Genomic DNA, 19770 nt, shown 5'->3' with positions numbered 1-19770 from the left:
AAACCTTATATCTAAGAGGCAGCAAGAAGAAGGAACTAAATTTCATGTACATAAAATGACCATGACAGGACCCATGTCTACTCAAAGGCAAGTTGCGGAAGGAAGAAATACATTGGAGAATATGTATATACATAGGCCTTGCTTTGCTGGAAAACGACATTTTCCCAAAGAACTGTTTCATTAAACTTTTCCATCTTTGTCATGTTTTTGAGAGATTTCCATCCAAAGGCCTTTCATTTTGTCTTTATCAGAGGAAGAAATGAGCATGTGTGGCCTTATAATTCACTTCCTATCTCACTCTTTCAAAAATAGACTATATATAAGATTGACTATGGCATGGCTTCCTTATAATTGGCCAATGTTGACCTCTAGATTTGTGATATGGATATAGAGATTGAAGGGACCTTGAAAACGAAGTTGTAAATAATATGTATGTAGATAATTGAATCATCATTTTGCATATTTGCAAAACATTGCTAATTTTTGTGTTCAAGTGTTTGTTGGACACTATAAATACCCAAAACTACTCCTGGTAACTTTTTTTTCAGTACAAACTAAAGCTTAAGAAAAGTTTATAGAGCCACAGATCTAGCACCGAATGGAGCCATAGTTAGCATCTCAGGAACCTTTCCAGTGATATCAGTGGCTATCTAGCCTTAAGGCCAAAGGATAACCCACCACTGAACAGCAAACCAAGGATCACCTAGCCTCCATCTGCATACCTCTATTCCTGAGGGAAGGGAAAAGGCATCATCATTTATATACTGCCTACCAAGGGCCTGATACTATGCTAAGTACTTTTCCCCACTGCACATTGAGACAGCTCTAATTGATAGAATATTTTCTCTGACATTGAACTTAAATTTGCCTATTTCTGATTCCTATCCATTGTTCTTGTTTCTTCCCTTTGTGGCCAATTAAAAGAAATTAAATCCCTCATATATAATAAGACTTCATATGCTTGAAAGCGATCATGTATCCCTTGAGTCTTTTATTCTCAAGGCTAAATAGCCCCAGTTCCTTTACCTATTATTTAGATAACATGTTCTCAAGGTCCTTTACCATCCTAGTTAAGTGATTTTCCCAAAGTGACACAGGTTGTAAGGGGAAGAGTCTGTATTTGAAGTCATATCATTTGTCTCCAATTTCAGCACTTGTTTCTATGGCATTGTGTCGTTGTTTTTGTTGCTGTTGTTGTTGTTGTTGAGTAATGTTCAACTCTTTGTTACTCCATTTTGGATTCCCTTGACAAAGATACTGGAGTGGTTTGCCACTTCCTTCTTTAGATCATTTTACATACGAGGAAACCAAGATAAAAAGGGTGAATTGGCTTGCCCAGGGTTGCACAGCTAGTACGTTTCTGAGGCCAGAATTAAACATAGGTCTTCTTAACTCCAATCACAGTGCTCTATCCATTGCACCACTTAGCTCCCCTCTATGGTACCATACTACTTTCAAATAGAGGTGGTATGATGGAAGATGGGACAACTTGGTGCCACAGTGGAAAAAGTACCATGACTGGACTCAGGAATACCTGAGTTTAAATTCAGCCTCAGAAACTTACTAGTTATGAGACCCTGGGAAAATTGCTTATGCTTTTTTGCCTCAGTATCCTCTTCTGCAAAATAAGCTAAAAAATGAAATGTCAAACAATTCTAGTAGCTGTGTCATGAAAATCCCAAAAGGGGTCACAAGGATTCAGACATGACTAAAACATCAGAACAATAACAACAATGGAAGATGAAGAAAAATAATTACCAGGAGAAGGAAGCAACTGGTCTGTTGTTATCGCAATTAGTACTATCAGTCTGTCATAAAGATTGCATAGAAAAGTCTAGATTTTTCAAAGTTGAACCAGATGATTTGGTGTCTCATAGACAAAGCCTGAATTTAATTGATGGTTTCTCCTCTATCTTTTTTTTTTAATATTTATGTTTATGCCTCTACTAAACTCCTCCTGAGTCCTTATAATACCATGGAAACAATCTTGAGTTCTCAAAGCTATATGAGTGAAACATAAACTCTATCAATGCCTTCCCAAATTGAAAAGGGGTCAGACATGACTGAAACATCAGAACAATAACAACAATGGAAGATGAAGAAAAATAATTACCAGGAGAATAAAGCAACCAGTCTGTTGTTATTGCAATTAGTACTATCAGTCTGTCATAAAGATTGCATAGAAAAGTCTAGACTTTTCATTTTTTATTTATTTTTATTTTTTTTGGAGGGCAATTGGTTTAAGTAACTTGCCCAAGGTCACACAGCTAGGTTTTTTGTTTGTGTGTGTTAAGTGTCTGAGGCCGGATCAGAACTCTGGTCCTCCTGACTCCAGGGCCAGCACTCTACTCACTGCGCCACCTAGCTGCCCACAAAAGTCTAGATTTTTCAAAGCTGAACCAGATGATTTGGTGTCTCATAGACAAAGCCTGAATTTAATTGATGGTTTCTCCTCTATCTTTTTTTTTTTAATATTTGTTTATGCCTCTACTAAAATCCTCCTCTGAGTCCTTATAATACCATGGAAACAATCTTGAGTTCTCAAAGCTATATGAGTGAAATATAAACTCTGTCAATGCCTTCCCAAGTTGAAAAGATGTCCATTAGAGACCCAGGCTCAAACCACATGTTTGTTATCAGAAGTCTAGCTTACCTAAACTTGAAAATCCTCATTACCAGATTGGTCACAGGGTGATGGATTTTCAGGTAAAGCAATTCCCAGAAGGTACTGTGCTAGTCATAAACTGCTTATGATCTTCACTAATAAAGGTAGTCCAATAAAAACATTGATCATTAATGTCTCAAAATATGCCTACAAATGTTAGGTCATCCTTAAAAAACTGTTTTTGTGTCCCTTTGTGTACCAAGTATATATTTCTCTCTCTATTTTGCCAATATAAGGGTCAAATTATTAAAAGACACATTACCCGTGTTGATCACAAGTTAAACAAGAGCTACAACTAGCACTTAGGCATATATTTATGTTGCAAAGGACTTTATAGAATCTAATTTTGATAGGTGTGCTGGTAAATCATTAACAACTGATTATCGGGTCAGGGGAGAGAGAAGGTATATATAACACAATTTTAAATTCAATCTTCATTAACACCTTTTCCCATCGCTTTTTTTTAAGTCTAGGCAAGCAATAAAACCAGAATTCAAGTCCTGATTCTTTAGCATTTGTCAATATCCAAGGTGTAAATGCTATCACTAAAAATTTAACAGCTGGTTCTCCAGAGCCAGTCTGAACTGGCTCTGACATATGGCTCCAGTCATTTCAAAGATCACAGAATCATAGATTTAGAAACTGGAATTTGCCTAGTCAAGCCCTTTTGTTTTATAGATGAGGAAATAGAGGTCTAGAGCAGCTGTGGCATTTGCCCAAAGTCATATCCATATTAAGTAGTAGAGAAGAAATATTGGAATCCAATTTTTATGACTTTCACTCCAGCATTCAAGCCACTACCTCACAACAATTATGTGTGATTGGTTCTGCAGGTATTACTAGCACCACTTTACAGATGAGGAGAATTGTACTCAGAGGAATCATGTGACTGGTCCACAATTGGCATATGTTGGAGGTGGGATTTCAACACAGATGCTCCTCTTTCCAATTCCAACATACCATCCAGTAAGTACTATGGTGCATATAAAGAGATTTTCATTAGGAAGCTTCTAAAATTAAAACTCCAGTGAGCATTTTCCCTAGAGTTCAGTTATGTAAGTTACAAGTGATATAATGACCTATCATGATATTCACAATAATCTGTCCTGTTTTACCTATTTCTAACACCTTTCAATGGCTATTACTGTCCCCCTTGGGCTATTGCTAATAAATTAATTATTAGAACACAAATTGCCTCAAGGATTATGTTCTACTAGCTATTACTAGCAATATGCATGGAATAGATATGTTGGTTCTCAGCCGAAATACTAATCAAGCCAAATTAAATGATCAGTGTTCAAAGAACACATAACAGAATTGAAATACAACACTTATATGTCCATTTGGGAAACATTTTTTTTTTCTACAAATGACACTCATGCAAATATAATGGAACAGGGCAAGAATTTCTCTGACTAAGTGAGGTCAATTGTCCTAAGAAATTAGGAAAAATTGTTTCACCATATGTTTAGATTTGGAAAAGGCCTTTAGAACAGCTTTCTTTTACTACCTCTGTCTGTGCGCTTGATCCACAAGGATGAATAATTCAAATTAATGGACCTGCTTCTTATTTTTGGACCATTCACAATTACCTTGCTAATTAAGGCTGCAAGGTGTGCTTGATTTATATTCCTGAGGCTAAAGCACTTTTTTTAAAATTCAAGCCTGAGTTACTTTATAATGAGTGCTGAACAGAGCATACACACACGTGCACACACACATGCATGCATGCATACAAACACATGCACATACACACACACACACCATGAAAAAGAAGAATTATACCAATTGTGATAAGGCAATGTCCCTGAAACATTCAGATTTTGAAGGGAAGGGAATTTCATCATTCTTATTAATGATCTCTGTTATTGTCTCCATTTTAATAAGATTAGACTGTTTTAATAGGTCAAATTAACATGGTTCATGAAATATTTTTGTCAATAGGTTTATTTTCTTCTGTTCTGGTATAGCAGAAAAAATACAGAATTCAGGAAAATGGGGTTTTATTTTATTTTTTTTTCCAAATGCTTTATTAACTTCTGATTTACATAATTCATTTCCACCAGATTTATAGTTACAAAATTTTTTCCCCTTTTTACCCCTACCCACCACCCCAAAATAGCAGTCCCACAGGATATCCCCACCTCCAATCTGCTCTCTCCCATATTTTCTCCCATACCCCTTTCGACTTTTCCAGTGGACCTCTCTGCCCCAGTGCCTATATATCTTATTTCCAATTACATGTAAAATAGTATTAATAATAGTATATATATATATATATATATATATATATATATATATATATATTTGAATATTTGATTTTAAAACTGTGAATTCCAGATTCATTCCCTTCCTCCCTTCTCACCCACCCACACTGGGAAGACAAACAGTTCAGTATAGGTTGTACATGTGTGGCTAATGAAAAACAATACCATAGTAGATTTATTGTAACAGACTGGCTATAATCCCCCCCCTCCTATCCCACCTCCCACTTGTTCTATTCTCTACTTTGATACCATCCCTTTTCAAAAGTGGGTGCTTCCAACGTCCCTCCCCCCTAGCCTGCCCTCCCTTCCATAATCCCCCCTCTCATCCCCTTCCCCTCCTGCATTCCAGGAGGGTGAGATAACCTATTTAGTGTGTATTTCATTCCCTCCTGAGCCAAACGCAATGAGAATAAGGTTGACCCATTCTGTTTTGCTTTCTTATTCTTCCCCTCCATTGTAAACATTTTATCTTGCCTCTTCTCTATGAGATTGTGCCATTTTGTCTCTCCCCATCTCCTCTTATTATATTCCTCTCTTACCTTTTAATTTTACCTTTTAAGTATCATCCCTTTCTGTTAAATTGGTCCTGTGCCCTCTATCTATGTATACCTGTAAACATATATAAACACATTCACATGTGTATTCATATGCCCATATACCCTCATATATAGACATACACACACACACACATATTTCTATTCCCTTCCACTACTGAGAAAAGTTTCATAACTTACAATTATGTTTTTCCATGTAGGAATGTAAATAGTTCAACTTTGATAAGTTCCTTATGATTTCTTTTCCCTGTTTACCTTCTTATGCTTCTCTTGTTTCTGAATGTCAAATTTTCCATTTAACTCTGTTTTTTTCAGCAAGAATGCTTGAAAGTCCTCTATTACATTGAATGATCATATTTTCCCCTGAAACATAATATTCATTTTTGCTGGGTAGGTGACTCTTGGTTTTAATCCCAGCTCCTTTGACCTCCGGAATATCATATTCCAAGCCCTTCAATCCCTCAGTGTAGAAGCTGCCAGATCCTGGGTTATCCTGATTGCATTTCCACAATATTAAAATTGTTTCTTCCTGGCTGCTTGTAATATTCTCTCCTTGATCTGGGAATTCTGCAACCTGGCTATAATATTCCTAGGAGTTTTCTTTTTGGTATCTTTTTCAGGAGGTGATTGGTGGATTCTTTCAACCTCTATTTTGCCCTCTGGTTCTAAAACACCAGGGCAGTTTTTTTTTTGATTATTTACTGTAAAATGATTTCTAGTTTCTTACTTTGATCATGGCTTTCAGGTAGTCCAGTAATGTTTAAATTATCTCTCCTGAATCTATTTTCTAGATCAGTGGTTTTTCCCATGAAATATTTCACATTGCCTTCTATTCTTTCATTTGTTTGCATCTGTTTAACAGTATCTTGATTTCTCATAAAATCATTAGCTTCCATTTGCTCCAATCTAATTCTGAAGCAATGATTCTCATCATTAAACTATTGAGATTCTTTTTCCTTCTGGCAAATTTGGCTTTTTAAGGCATTCTTCTCATCATTGCATTTTTGAGTCTCCTTTGCCTTTTGGGTTAGTCTGTTTTTTAAGGTGTTAGTTTACTCATCCTGTTGACCCTCGTTTTGTAATTATCTTGCACCGTTCTCATTTTTCTTCCCAATTTTTCCTCCACTTCTCTTATCTGCTTCTTAAGGTCCTCTATGGACTGTAACCAGCTCATATTTTCCTTAGAAGCTTTTGGTGCAGGTGTTCTGATTTCACTGTCTTCCTCCTGTTCCATGCTTTGTTCTTTTTTGTCCCCAAAATATGAGTCAAACATTGGAAACTTCTGTCTGCTTTGTTTTCTTTGCCTGGTCATGTCACCCCTCAGTCACTTGAACCCTGGGCTTTTTGCCACAGTAGGACTCTGCCACCAGACAGGGCAGCTTACATCCTGAATGCTGGAGTTTTCTCAGCTGCCAGAAGTATTAGATGGGTGCCCTCTCTGAGGTCTCGACATGCTCTGTTAAGCTGGACACACACCCCAGGACCTCCACCATAGACTGCAGTCCAGATCCAAGCAGGTTAAAGCAAAAGTGATTACCCCTCAGACTGGTGCTTAGTCCCCCTACCCTCTGTAGGCCAGGAGCTAAAGCTGCCACGTGACACTGGGTGGCTCTGCTGGTGTCTCAGCTGCTTCTCACCCTGGGGGCAAAAGCCAGGCACTACCACTTACTGGGTCCCAAAGTCCAGACTGCACTGACCTCTCACTTTGTCCTTCACATCTATGTGTTGATGAATCTGGAAATGGCCACAGCTGCTGCTGATCTGTAGTCCCTCTGTCTGGGGGCTTGTCAGGCCCACCCTGGGGCTAAAGCTTCAGTGTGGTGCTGGGCTTGGCTCCTAGAGCACTGCTGTGGCCGATTCCTGCCAGCCTGCTGGGCTGTCCTTAGGGGGAGGTTAGCTTCTCTGTGTCATTTTGTGGATTCTGCAGCTCCAAAGTTTGTTTAGAGTCCCATTTTTACATGGATTGGGGAAGGTAGAAGCAGGAGCAGAGGGGAGGTCCTGCTTCTACTCTGCCATTTTGACGCCATCCTGGGCTTTTATTTTTTAATCTAATTAATTAATTAGATAAAAAAAGCATACCTATATTAGTGAGAGGTGATATGTTTATGTGAGTTTAAGTGTATGGGGGTGGGGTGGGTAGGTGGGCACAAAGACACAAACAAAATAGTCCTGGAACTCAATGATTTGATTTTGGGAAAATGATATGTATGTAAAGAGTACATAAAAATATACAAAATGAACCAATCCAACTACATAATCTTTTGAAGGACTTACTATGTGGCAGTGACTTCCAGGGAATACAAGTACCACAAACACTCTAAACTCTACAGGGGGAAGAATAGGAATGTGTATGAGTAAATACATTGTAGGCTAGCTATGACAAAGTAGTTAAATACAAGATTGTAAATACCATGCAATCTTAGGGAAGTCAAAAATGGAGAAATCAGGCCTGGACTCAAATACTTGGTAATCCTTGACTTGGAACTTGAGATGAAGTGGAGAGATCATGTAAATTCCCTCAATTTACTTAACCTCCCTGAAATCCCATTGTCTTACCTGCAAAATGAGGGGATCAGATGAAGGCTCAAAATCCTTCCAGTTCTACATTCTATGTTTCTAAGACATTGCATTTGTCTTAAATCCAGCTAAATATCTACCACCATGTCTTTCTCAGATACTGATTAGTTTGTTATCTAAATAATAGAGAAAGCTAAAAAGAAATGAATGGGAAAGCTATTGGCTACAAACATCTTATATTTATACATACATACACATATAATATTCCATCTTTTACAACTCAATCACCTTAGTACTATAATTGCAATGTTTAATTAACATATGTACAGCAATAAATCTAGGTTGGATCATATATATGAAAAGAGCAGTGTCCAATAAGGGAAGCCTGATATAAATGGTGGGCCTGGAACAGTACTTTCTTCCTTTTTTATTTCATTATCTCTGCCAGATGGAAATGGATAGGAATAATATGAATTTTTATTTAAGTGGTAGTTTCAAAAATTTATAGTGAAACGAATCATTATTTTTTAGCAAAAATAAAAAAAAAAATGCCTCTTCCCTTCCCATTTTCAAAATAAAGTTGTTAATTATAATGGTTAAGTCTATATAGGGGAAATCTTATTAAATCAGTATTTATTTACTAAAAGAGGATAGTATTTCAATTTTAAATTACAGACTATAAATAATCTAAGATAATTACATCTAATTTAATTGTTGAAAATTTTAAGTAACTGTTACCTTTCAACAGTTAATTCATTTTAAAGTTGATTTTTTTAATCATCATATTATATTATATTCACTAAAAGAAATTACATTGAAAATGATGACAGATTTTATGGAATTTTATAAATTCTTACAAAAAATGGTTTAGTTTCATATTTATATATTTCATTTTCAAATACAGCCACTAGCACAATGACATAATGTATCTGTATCCTAAGCATATGTTGATGGAGACTGTGGCATATCATGCCAGTATTAAGATATGCCATGTGATGAGTTTACTGCATTTGAATATTCATTATTAAATAATCTCTTTGCTGTATGCATCACTGGTTAGAATGAATATGCCAGGTTAGAGTCACTATATTGCCTTTGATTTGAACTTAGTTTTCATTGAACAATGTGGCTATATTTGCATATGATTTATATTATAGTCTGTTGATGTGTCAACAATCTTGCATAATAATTAAGATTATTTTAGAACTTTGTTTCTTTTACATAATTTATATTTATTTCTATCTCTAGTTAATCCCTCGTCTTTTCGTGTTGGAGTAAAAATTCAGCTCACATTTGGGTAAAGGAGAAGAATAGTACACTATCACAGCTATTGAAAAAGATACAACAGCTTGGGGAAGTTGTAAAAAAAGGAAGTTTCTCAGTCTTTAACGAGGTCCTTATAAATGGTGGCAATAGTCTTTTGCTACAAGGTGCACATAATAAAAGTCCTCTTTTTTCTATGATAGTTCATTCTATTTTTTCTTTTTCCCTTTCTGATTATCCCTGGGCTACTACTTCTTTCTGGCTGAGCTCTGAAGAGTCCATTCTTCTTTCAAAAAAAAAATCTCAAAGAACTTGCATTTTGAGTTGGTTTTCTATATTATAGATCATACATCGTGTTTGAGTAAGTTTCTTCCGTCAATTTTTTAGGGTAATTTTCTTGACTAAGAAGAATGGAACCTCTTGAAAGAGAAATATGATTGGAGGGAGTTCAATAACTGATTCAAAGATAGGAGATTAAATTTAAAGCAAAGTTATTTATTACTATCCCAAGGAAGACTGATATATTGCTGATAGCAGTTTCAGTTTTTTCAACACTGATTGGGTTTTCAGGTTTGATTAGAATACATAGCCCATTAAAACATTCTGCAGTACCTTAAGATAGATAAGTAAAACACATCATTGGAAGAGGGAGGGATAGAGAAGAAGGGGAATCATCCAAGGTGGAGAAGGGAAAGATTTTGAATGCAACTGATGAGATTTATACTAAGAAAACAATCCCTGTTCAAGGGTAAGACTCATGGTGAATTGACCAAATACTTTCACAATTTTTAAAGGATTTCTTTCAGACATTTTACTGCAGGATTGAGGTGGTCATTTTGACAAGACTTCAAGTGTCTCTTATCTAAGGATAATAAGTTGATGTCACTGTCTGCTTTTCATTATCCTCACATAATTTAAATGTAATATTTTCAACTAAAGCAGCATTTAAAAAAGGAGAATGGGATACTCAAACAATATCTATAGAAATCTCAATATTGTATTAAAAAGAAAAGGGAGAAAGGGGCAGGAATATATACATACATATATATACATGTATGTATATATACACAAATATATTTATGTATGAATATATATATATATATATAATGTTTCTGTGTTGAAATACATATTATATTCAACAAATTCCTACTTAAATGCCTTCTTTAAGGGTGGTTCTGAACTTGTAATTTCATAGACGTAGGAAAGTACTTGTGTGGAAAGAAGCAGAAACATACAGTGGGTGTACTATTGTTCAGCACAGCTTGTTCATTGAGAACAGACAACTTGGGGCCAGACTAGGCATCTTCCATCTGTTTTATTTCAACCACTTCTATCTGTACCAGCACAAAGCATCTTTCAATTCCTGTTGGCAGCCAGTCTCCCCACTGCGATGTTGAGAACCTGAAAAGAAGAAGGACTTTCCCTTTGACTTCAGGCCTCCCTTTTCCTGCTGCATTTGTCCATTAAAGGTAGAGGAGTGACACGCTCTACTCAATGATGAACATGCTCACACCTGGCCATACCCTTCTCAGCTCAGTCACTCTACACTCCTACTATAGATCATCATCCAAAACCAACTCTACATCCCCACCACTCATATCCTCCAGCTCATCTCCCTCAAGCCTCCCAAATCTTCCCGTTATTTCAGGAAACGGAAGTTGGCTTGGTATTATTGTTCATCTTCTTTCTCAAAGCTGAGAACCAGAAGTGCTTAAGCAACTGAAACCCAAGAAAATAAGCAGAGAGCAGAGCTCTTCTCACTCTGCTTTCACCAGTTCTGTCCCTCTCCCATGTAGGAGCTGAGCATTCATTTCCACTTGTGAGGAGAGTCTCATATCAATGTCTTTGGGACTTGGTTTTCATTATAGACTTTTTTTTTGTCATCATCATCATCATCATCGTCATCATTGTCATCATCATTAGCATTTATATAGCACCTACTGAGTGTCAGGGAATGTACTAAATGCTTTTCAATTATTATGTCCTTTGATCTTCACAATAACCCAACAAAGTGGGTGTTATTTTATTTCCATTTTATAGATGAAATAACCATGGCAAACATAATTTAAGTGGTTTGTCCAGTTTCACAAAGCTAGAGTCTTAGTTGGAATTTGAACTCCAAGATTTGACTAGAAGTCCAGTGCTATATCCACATCACCTCCTAACAGCAAAAATGCAACAAATAAAAGCTAAAAAGCCTGGACTTTAAATGCTTCTATAATCTAGTTGCCACCTAACTTTTCAGATTTATTTTACATTAATTCTCTTCAATTACTTTCTATTTCAGTCAAACTGTCATACTAGCAGTAACTAGAATTTGTCATTCCAATCTCTCTTTCCCTTCACATAGACCACATCATCCATGCCTGGAAGGTATTTCCTTCTCTCTGTGTCCTCTTTGTCCTAAAAAAATGTATTTATTGACTCTGCATATATGATGTATCATCAAAAGTAAGATGTAGACTCTTAGAACACTGACACTATTTTTTTTTTTTTGTTTTTTGTAGACCCAAAAAAACCTATTCCAAAGTCTGGCACAAATGTTAATTTTTTTGGAAAATAGTTTAATCACTTAATATCACTTATATTTCCCACATTTTCATTTCCCTCTCAGAAAGTCAATCTTTATTAAAAATAATAAAGTAAGAAAAGAAATGGTCCAGAAAAGAAGTAAAATGTGTGTGTGAATATAAAACAACCAACAAATAAAATACGTGTGTGTATGTGTGTATTACAGTCTGTGTTCCATACACCATAGCCCTTCATCTCTGCAAAGTATATGGAGTTTTGTGGGAAAAGACATGCTGGCTTCTCACATCTCTTCTTGGGGCCAAGATTGGCTAATACACTTACATAGCATTTGGTTTTAATTGCTGGGGTTTTTTTTCCCAATCTACAATGTTTTAGTTCCTGTTTCCCAATTTTATTTACTTCACTTTTTCATTAGTTCTTATACATTTTCCTATGACTCTCTTTATTATATTCATTACAGCTAAAAAGCCACTGATAGCATTAGCCATTCCCCAATAGAGGGACATCATAGTCTTTTTAAAAAATTTGAGAAAAATTAACAAATCATTCAACAAGCATTTATTTGACATCCACTATGTACAAGGCACGGTGCTAAACATTGCAGATACAAAGACAGAAATGAAATAGTCCCTGCACCGCCCCCCCCACCCAAAAAGCATATATTCTACCAGGAGAAACAACATGAACACATTAAAAATTATATTCAAAATACATATAAGGTGAATGTGGGGGAAGGGAGGACTTGAAGTTGGAGGAAATAAATGTAATAACAATTCACACAGATATAATTCTGTGTAATCACAAAACATTATCTGCATATCACTGGACTTGGTATTCACAGTCAAGTGAGGCAAATAGTAAAAGTATTATTCTTTCCATTTTACTAAAGAGAATCTAATGTTGAGAAGGGAAGTACCACAACCAAATGTCACAAAAGATTTAGATAAAGGAGCCTGGACTTTAACCCAGTCATCTGATAAAATCAAGTAGGAGCTGTCTTTCCACTTCTCCACTCTCTTTTTCCTATAGTGCATTTTCCCTATATATGAAAAGAAAGGAAGCTCTCTTTAGAGGCTAATTGTGAAAAGGCATATAGATTTTTCCTTTTTTTCCCCAGAAAAACAGGCAGTGATTTTATTTTAAATCCATCTATATAGAGGCAATCACAAATTCAGAGCCCCACATTATGGGCTAAGAACATGATTCTTTTCTCTAATCCATTTCAAAATATCTGCCTTGATTTGAGATGGCCCTAGATTTACTTTCCTGGATTTACAAGCTCCTAGAAACTATGAGTTTAACATCAGAAGCAGGAGAGAGCCTTAATTACATACTGTCCTTCTGGCCACTGCAGCAATAATACAAGTTCTCCAGTTAAAAAAAAAAGACAGTGATATAATGTTAAAGCTAACCTGTACAACTTCATCATTGCTCTCTTTCATGATCATCCCCTTTAAGCTCGCTATGTTTGTAGTTAGACCCTATGTTTAAAAGGCGGAAAAAGGTTCAAATGGAAAGTGTTTTATCAGGCTCCAGCTTTGCTTCTACAACTTTTTAAAAATTCAATTATTTCTACTCGGCACTGCCAGAGAAACATTTGGCAACTGATTAAAACAATTCTTAAAGCAAATTATAGCACTGTCAGAAAACAGGAAATCAGTGTCAAAACACAGGGACATTTCTATGCAAAGTGTCTTGCAAGAGCCTTAACACAGAAGATTTCTGTCTGCCTATTATATTAGTTTCATTAATTTGGTCCACATCAAGAAAGGGGGAAAAAAAGAACATTTCGATGCATTTGCCACTTGAAATAAAACATTCCCCAATGAATAATGTCCCAAAGATAACCAAAGAAATGTGGAGAAATTTTATGTTTTAATTTTATCCCAGCTTACTCAGCACTGTAAAAATCTATGTACAGGTTTATAGCCACAGAGATCCCCAAATAACTACATTTTCTGCAGTAAAGCTAGATCTATAAAAATGCAGTCACTACTCACATGTCTATGTCATTAATACACAGATTTTATATACTGCCCGCTCTGTCTAGCCAAATACAACAACAATATATAATAGATTCTCGGAACATTAAAAGAAAAAAAGATTGACCTATCAGAGACAAAATCCCGTGTTGTGTGGCATGGAATTTGCTTTGATTTCAGTTCCACACAGATGATACTTGTACTTTGAACAAATTATGTGAAAGATTTTCCTTCCTCCAAGTTTACTATAGTTGTACACTTCTCTTGGAATGTAACAAAATTGGAATGCACCTGCTAAACATCTAGACAATATTTTCTCTAAGGGCAAGTTCAACTTGTTAACATATTTCCCATCACTTGTCAAAAAACAAACATTGGAATGGTTCCTTCGGAATCTTCAACCAAGTAACTATCAGTTAACTTTCTGTGCATGAATGTATTTTCATTGAGATTTTGTGAAATTGCGCCAGCAAGACATTTTTATTGAGCACAGAGTTTGCACTTAGCGGCAAGCTCTGGATATTCACAAGTGCTGATGACAGATTCCATTGGTTTTCAAAAATGTATTTCCATCTCCCAACACTGAGTGCTCCTCCTCCTTCTCCTCAGGTCCACCTTGTAAAAACCCCTCCTTTCCTTCAAAAGACTATTCAGGTGCTGAAGCAGGTGGCTGTCACAGTGGAGAGGGCAGCGCCCAGACTCAAAAAGACCTGAGTTCAAATATGACCCAAGACATTTACCAGTTGTGTGACCCTGGACAAGTCATTTAAACTTTGCTTCCTTGTATGTAAAATGGGTATAATGATAACATTTATCTGACAGGGTTAGGGTGAGGATCAAATGAGATAATAACTTTTAAAGCATTTAGCACAGCGCCTGGAACTTAATAGATCCTATATAAATGTTGCTGTTATTAATGTCTCTATAACACCCTTCAAGATTGTCCTCAGGTGATAGTACTCTCTCCTTCTTGAAATCCTTTTGTATTGTTTTGTGGGTATGCTCGCTCTCTCTCTCTCTCTCTCTCTCTCTCTCTCTCTCTCTCTCTCTCTCTCTCTTTCTCTCTCTGTGTCTTTCTGTCTCTCTCTGTCTCTCTGTCTCTGTCTCTCTCCCTTTCTTCCTACTTCCCTCCCTCCCCTCCTCTTTCTATATTCTATTTCTATCTCCATCTCTATTCTTTACTATATCTAGCAATGTCTCTCAATCTTTATCTTCTTTTTCTCTCATCTATCTTTCTCTTTTGCATCCCTCCCTACCTCCTAATAAAATCAATTTTTTGTGGTCAAGGGTTTATTTTGTTTAAACTTTGCATCTCCAGAGTCTGGAATATTTCTTTAAAAGCAGTAGGTTGTTTTATGGATTACATTGATCTGAAATATATGCAGGGCCTTATAGGGAGTATTTTCATCTACATGCATGGGAAAATTTTAACAGGGTTCAATTAAAAATATCGCTAAAAATAAAATTATAACTAAAATAGGGAAAGTAGTTTTTTTTTTTTTCCTTTTGGGAGAATTTTGAAGTTTTAGAACTATTCCAATTTGAACATCCTTCAAGTTCCTCTAAAGCCTATTTGGAACACCCACAACAGCAACTGAGGGACCCTCCTTTTATTTGGAGGGGGGAGGGCAGAGCAATTGGGCTTTAGTGACTTGCCCAAGGTCACACAGCTAGTAAGTGTGTCAAGTGTCTGAAGCTGGATTTGAATTCAGGTGCTCCTGACTCCAGGGTGGGTGCTCTATTCACTGTGCCACCTAGTGGCCCCAAGAGGGCTCCTCCTGGGACATTTAATCTCCCCCATGTCTACTATCTTTCCCTAAAACCAATCCTTAAGCAGTAGAGAAATAATATCTGCAATGTATTTCTTCCTCCTGGGACTAAACTCATGATTTGCCTTCCCAAACAATCATCCCTACTGGCCATTGGAAAAAAATACTACTTGCCAAAAGTATTTCTTTGATTTATCTGCTTAACTGAGGCAGACACCATGGCACTCCAATGAATGGGGTTAGAGTCAGGACAAGTTGGATGCAAATCTAAGTTAAAACACATATTGACTGTGATGCCTAAGATAAATTATAACTACTTTCTACTTCAATTTCATCATCTATCTGACAGGGCAGTTGGATTCTATCACTCCTAAAGTCTTCTCTAGTCTCCAATCTATGATTGCATTATCTCTAACTGACATGTGAAACTAACTGATCATTTTAAAAAGTTATCATACTATGAAGTTGAACCAAGATGGTGGAGTAAAAGCAGGAAATTGCTTGAGATCTCTCCCAAATCCCTTCAAATACCTGTAAAAAATGACACTAATCAATTTTAGAGCTACAGAACCCACAAAATGACAAAGGGAAACATATCTCCAGCTGAAGACAAGCTGGAAGGTCAACAGGAAAGGCCTATCACACCAGGCTGGGAGCCCACTCCTGTGTGGGCCACACTGACATAGATTGGATGGAGAAGGCCTCAGGGGATTGAATCACTAGCAGCTGTGGAGGTTTCCAGATTTCACAACCCACAAACACCAAAGACATCATAGGATATCAGTGGAAAAACTCTGCCAAACATTAGTGTGAGAGGGGGAGTGTTGTCTAGCCCTAGCCCCGGGGTGGCAGAGGTGGTAGTAGCCACAGTAGCAATGGTTGTTTCCAGAGCTCCTATCCCAAGATGATGGGGAGATTGAGCAGCTGATCAGAACAGGATTGCAGGGATCTCATTGCTGGTGCTGAAGCAGGATTCTCTTACTTTCTCCTGCTTGGATCTGGGTCATAGTCCTGGGGTAAGGAGGAATGCTGGTGTAGCAGAGCTTTTGTCTGAGGTGGAGAAGGGATCCTCCTACAGTTCCAAGAAGGAAAGCGTATTTGTGGTCACTCACATACTGGAGCACAGCCCAGGAAAGGAGCCAATACCTCTCCTCCGATCACACCACATTGGAAGAACTGAAAATTTACAGGTCCCTAGAAGAATCTCTGAAAACACCTTCACAAAACCCCTGAAGTTTGGGATAGGACAGCCTATTCATCAGAAGCAGAGTCCTACCTTAACAAAGTGTTAGAAAGTCAAGTATTTGACTGGGAAAATGAGCAAACAGTGTACAAATAAAAATCTCAGATTATAGAATCTTATTTGGTGACAAAGAAGACCAAAACATAAAACCAGAAGACAATAAAGTCAAAGCTCTTACATCAAAAGTCTCCAAGAAAAATATGAATTGGTCACAAGCCATCGAAGATCTCAAAAAGGATTTTGAAAATCAAATAAGAGAAATAGAAGAAAAATTGGGAAGAGAAAAGAGAGTGATACAAGAAAATCATGAAAATAAGTCAACATCTTGGTAAAGGATACCCGAAAAATTTCTTAAGAAAATATACCTTAAAAAATAGATTAATTCAAATGGCAAAAAAGGTCCAAAAAGTCAATGAGAAGAATGCCTTAAAAAGTAGAATTGACCAAATGGAATAGGAGGTCCAAAAGCTCACTGAAGAAAATAATTCCTTAAAAATTAGAATGAAGCAAAAGGAAGCTAATAACAGTATGAAAAATTCAAGAAATTATAAAATAGAACAAAAATAATGAGAAAAATAAGAGACAATGTGAAATATCTCATTGGAAAAACCAATGACCTGAAAAATAAATACAGGAGAGAGAATTTTAACATTATTGGACTACCTGAAAGTTATGATAAAAAAAAAGTTTAGACATTGTCTTTTAATAAATTATCAAGGAAAACTGCTATGATATTCTAGAACCAGAGGGGAAAATAGAAATTGAAACAACTTACCAATTGCCTCTTGAAAGAAATCCCTAAAGGAACACTACTAGAAATATTGTATCCAAGTTCCAGAGCTCCCAGGTCAAGGAGAAAATATTGCAAGCAGCCAAAAAGAAACAATTAGTGTTTTGTGGAAATGTAATCAGGATAACACAAAATCTAGCAGCTTCTACATTGAGGTATCAGAGGGCTTGGAATATGATATTCCAGAGGTCAAAGGAGCTAGGATTAAAACCAAGAATAACCTACTCAGTGAAACTGAGTATAATGCTTTAGGGGAAAAAGAAAATATTCAATGAAATAGAGGACTTTCAAGTATTCTTGATAAAAAGACCAGAGTTGAAAAGAAAATTTGTCTTTCAAATATAATTTGTTTGTAGGAAGGCTTTAACACCTTTTGGTAACCTAAGTTAATTAGGTACTGTAATCATAATGGAATTTAAAGATCCCCCTGCATTGGCTTGATTTTTGGTTTGATTGTGTTAAAACCCAGAGCTTGTGAATCCCACTTGTGGGATGGACTTGTTGATGTGAAAAGAGAGGGCTGAATTGGGAGGAGCTGGTGACATAAATTTAGAGAGATACAATAAAAGGGAGAGGCAGAAGAACTTTTTGTAAGCAGTATCTTGGAGGCAGAAAGAGACTGAGAGGATTGTTGAGGGCCAGTTTGAATTGCCCAGGACTTTTGAGAGCTGCCAGTCAGAGCTGCCAAGAACTGAGGAGACATGGCTGTTATGCTGGTACTTTGTCTGTCTGTTTTGATGTTGTTTTGAAAGATTTGTTCACTGGTGAAAGACAGTCCTGTTGTTGCTGAGGTCTTGGAACCTTGCTGTTGGTTCAGAGCTCCTGAGACTGTTCTGCAGACAGAGAATGAATTAATGAAGACACTGGCAATGTATCTTGTGGCCTTGCTAAGCTTTGTCTCCCCAGGAACAGATTGCTGAGAACTTGCCTTGGGTCAAGATGAAGAAAAGACCTCTCTTTGGTTATTAAATGCTTTGCTTAAGCTTGTTATAACTCTGGAGTAAATGGCCTATTCAGTTGTAATCCAAGGGTGGGGAACTTTTGACATTTTTGTGCTCTGTGATTGAACAAATGAATGTACTTTACTTATGATTGGAAACTAATCTCCATTTGAGAAGAGGAGCTTTGTGATAGACTAAATGAATGTACAGCCTAGGGTTGGATTGGTATTTGGAAGAGGGACTTTGTGATTGATTAAATGAATGTAATGTCCAGGGGTGGAGTAGTACTTGGAGATTATTGAATTACACTTGGTAAATTCTGTATTTTGAATGATGTTATATTTTGATTTTCTCTGTTCTTAATTTTTCACTGAATAAAATGGAGAGCACCTATGCTGGTGTTTTGAACCTTGGGAAGTTGCCTTTGCTTGGCATTACAGGCACTAAGTACTAATTCACTAGGGTTGTGGTGCCTTCTTCCTCTTAGCCTATTAGTTGAAAACTATTTGTATTGGGAGGCTGGCATTTTACTTTGGAGGTTCGCTTATGAGAAGAACCTTTTGATTCCCTAGACAGGAGTTTGAGTAACCATTTGATAAGAGTCCCTTGACTATGAAGATGAGGAGTTGATCTTTCAAACCATGACTATTATGGAAGTGTTTTGCATAACTACACATGTATAACCTATATTGACTTGCTCACCCTCAGTGAAGGTGAGTGTGGAGGAAAGAAGGGAAAGAATTTGTAACTCAATGTTTTAAAAAATTAATGTTAAAAAGTGTTTTTACATAAAATGAGAAATAAGATATGCAAGCAATAGGGTATAGAATTCTATCTTGCCCTACAAGAAAATAAGGTGGAAAGTGATGAGGGGCATATGATAGAGGGAGAGGGAAGCCTGGGGGAAAGGGTAATCAGAATGCATGCATGCCATCTTGGGGTGGGGGAGGGAAGTGATGGAGAAAATTTTGGAACTCAACATCTTGTGGAAATCAGTGTTGAAAACTAAAAATGAATTAATTTTTATAAAGTTATCACTCTTTAAAAGCACAAATGATTATTCTAAATAAAGAATTTTTTTGTTTCCCTTTTGCTACCTGTATTAGTAAGGACCCTAGCACACCTAGGATGACCTGCTAGCACAGCTTCTTTGATCTGCTTTTCTAAAGGAAAGACAGTTCCAAAGAGGTCAATGGCCAATCTTACTTTAATTAAACATATATAAGTCATTCACTAGTTCAGGTAAA

This window comes from Petaurus breviceps, unplaced genomic scaffold, assembly GCF_028583685.1.
Source record: "Petaurus breviceps papuanus isolate PSGF00001 unplaced genomic scaffold, PetGlider_PUasm1.0 174, whole genome shotgun sequence".
In the NCBI taxonomy this organism is placed as follows: domain Eukaryota; kingdom Metazoa; phylum Chordata; class Mammalia; order Diprotodontia; family Petauridae; genus Petaurus; species Petaurus breviceps.
This window is presented reverse-complemented; position numbering follows the sequence as displayed.